Source organism: Engystomops pustulosus, chromosome 11, assembly GCF_040894005.1.
Source record: "Engystomops pustulosus chromosome 11, aEngPut4.maternal, whole genome shotgun sequence".
NCBI classification, from domain to species: domain Eukaryota; kingdom Metazoa; phylum Chordata; class Amphibia; order Anura; family Leptodactylidae; genus Engystomops; species Engystomops pustulosus.
The window spans coordinates 56991273-56994420 of NC_092421.1; positions in this window are offsets into that span (position 1 = coordinate 56991273).

A 3148-nucleotide genomic window follows, 5' to 3' on the forward strand; every position below is an offset into this window, starting at 1 on the left:
TTTGATAAGGGGACCATGTATGGAGGCAGCTATATGGACTACTTTTGGAGGCAGCTATGGCGATGACGTGTGGAGGTAGCAATGGAGACAACGTGTGAAGGCAGCTAAAAAGACGATGTGTGGAGGCTGCTATGGAGACAATTTAATTTGGATAGTGCCTGTATGTGGCAGTCCAAAAAAGTTTTCAAACCAGAGGAGCAGGTAGCTGGTCCTCCAGAAAAATTACATAGATTGAGTGCCTGTATGTGGCAGTCCAAAAAAGTTTTCAAACCAGAGGAGCAGGTAGCTGGTCCTCTAAAAAGATTAAATAAATTGAGTGCTTGTATGTGGCAGTCCAAAAAAGTTTTCAAGCCAGAGGAGCAGGTAGCTGGTCCTCCAGAGAAATTACATAGATTGAGTGCCTGTATGTGGCACTCCCAAAAATTGTTTAAAACAGAGGACAGGGTAGTTGGCCCTCCAGAAAAATTAAATACATAGAGTACTATAGCCAGAGCCAGTTGGCCCTGGCAAAAAAATAGCCAGTTTCCTCTGCTTTAGTGTACAAAGAGGAGGAGAAGGAGGAAAATGAGGAGGAGGAGTGCATACATTATTCAGGTTCAGCTTCTTTCACCTGGTGGAGAATGGAAATGCGGAGAAATCCAGGCTTTATTCATCTTGATAAGCTTCAGCCTGTCAGCGCTGTAAGTCGACAGGCGTGTACGCTTATCGGTGATGATGCCACCAGCTGCACTGAAAACCCGCTCGGACAACACGCTAGCGGCAGGGCAGGCAAGAACCTCCAAGGCGTACAGCACCAGTTCGTGCCACATGTCCAGCTTTGAAACCCAGTAGTTGTAGGGAGCTGTGTGATCATTTAGGATGATGGTATGGTCAGCTACGTACTCCCTCACCATCTTTCTGTAAAGATCAGCCCTACTCTGCCGAGACTGGGGACAGGTGACAGTGTCTTGCTGGGGTGACATAAAACTGGCAAAGGCCTTGTAAAGCGTACCCCTGCCAGTGCTGGACAAGCTGCCTGGTCGCTTACTCTCCCTCGCTACTTGTCCCGCAGAAGTACGCCCTCTGCCGCTAGCGCTGTCAGAAGGGAAATACTGTTTCAGCTTGTGCACCAGGGCCTGCTGGTATTCATGCATTCTCACACTCCTTTCCTCTCCAGGGATGAGAGTGGAAAGATTTTGCTTGTACCGTGGGTCCAGGAGAGTGAATACCCAGTAATCGGTGCTGGAATAAATTCTTTGAACGCGAGGGTCACGGGATAGGCAGCTTAGCATGAAATCTGCCATATGCGCCAGAGTCCCAACGCACAAGAATTCACTCCCCTCACTGGCCTGACTGTCCATTTCCTCCTCCTCCAACTCCTCCAACTCCTCTTCTTCTGCCCATACACGCTGAACAGTGAAGGACTGAACAATGGTCCCCTCTTCTGTCTCGCCAACATTCTCCTCCTCTTCCTCCTCATCCTCCTCCACCTCCTCCGATATGCGCTGAGAAACAGACCTAAGGGTGCTTTGGCTATCAACAAGGGAATCTTCTTCCCCCGTCTCTTGTGACGAGCGCAAAGCTTCCGACTTCATGCTGACCAGAGAGTTTTTCAACAGGCCAAGCAGCGGGATGGTGAGGCTGATGATGGCGGCATCACCACTGACCATCTGTGTTGACTCCTCGAAGTGACTCAGCACCTGACAGATATCAGACATCCACGTCCACTCCTCATTGTAGACTTGAGGAAGCTGACCTGACTACCAGTTCTGGTGGAAGTTGACATCTGGCAGTCTACAATCGCTCTGCGCTGCTGGTAAACTCTGGATAACATGGTTAGTGTTGAATTCCACTTCGTGGGCACGTCGCACAACAGTCGGTGAGCGGGCAGTTGGAGGCGGCACTGCGCTGCCCTGAGAGTGGCAGCATCTGTGCTGGACTTCCTGAAATGCGCACAGATGTGGCGCACCTTCGTGAGCAAATCAGACAGATTGGGGTATGTCTTGAGGAAACGCTGAACTATGAAATTTAACACATGGGCCAGGCATGGCACATATGTCAGTCTGCCGAGTTGCAGAGCTGCCACCAGGTTACGGCCGTTGTCACACACAACCATGCCTGGCTTCAGGTTCAGCGGTGCCAGCCACAGATCAGTCTGCGCCGTGATGCCCTGTAATAACTCTTGGGCGGTGTGCCTTTTATCGCCTAGGCTCAGCAGTTTGAGCACCGCCTGCTGTCGCTTAGCGATGGCACTGCTGCTGTGCCTAGAGCTACCGACTGATGGCGCCATGCCCACGGATGGTAATTCAGAGGAGGAGGTGGAGGAGGGGTGGGAGGAGGAGGAGGCATAGTAGGCCTTTGAGACCTGGACCGAGGTAGGCCCCGCAATCTTCGGCGTCGGCAGTATATGACCAGCCCCAGGGTCAGACTCGGTCCCAGCCTCCACCAAGTTAACCCAATGTGCCGTCAGCTATATATAGTGGCCCTGCCCGGCAGCACTCGTCCACGTGCCCGTGGTCAGGTGGACCTTGTCAGAAACGGCGATGGTCAGGGCACGGAGGATGTTCTCTGACAAGTGCTTGTGCAGGGCTGGGACGGCACATCGGGAAAAGTAGTGGCGGCTGGGGACCGAATACCGAGGGGCGGCCGCCGCCATGAGGTTTCGAAAGGCCTCGGTCTCTACCAGCCTATAGGGCAGCATCTCCAGGCTAAGCAACTTGGAGATGTGGACGTTGAGGGCTTGGGCGTGTGGGTGGGTTGCGCTATACCTCCTTTTGCGCTCCAGCGTCTGGGGTATGGAGAGCTGAACGCTGGTGGATGCTGTGGAGGATCGTGGAGGCGAAGATGGGGTTTTCGCACGGGAGGTGTTTGGGCCGGGGTCCTGGGCAGGGGGCTGACTAGCAGATGACACAGGGGAAGGAGCAGTGGTGTGCCCGGCCGGAGGGGAACAGGCTTGGTGCCATTGAGTGGGGTGTTTAGCATTCAGATGCCTGCGCATACTGGTGGTAGTTAAGCTAGTAGTGGTGGAACCCCTGCTGATCCTGGTTTGGCAAAGGTTGCACACCACAGTCCGTCGGTCATCCGGTGTTTCTTTAAAGAACCTCCAGACTTCTGAAAATCTAGCCCTCGTCACGGGAGCTTGACTACGGGCAACATTTGGCGCTGATGC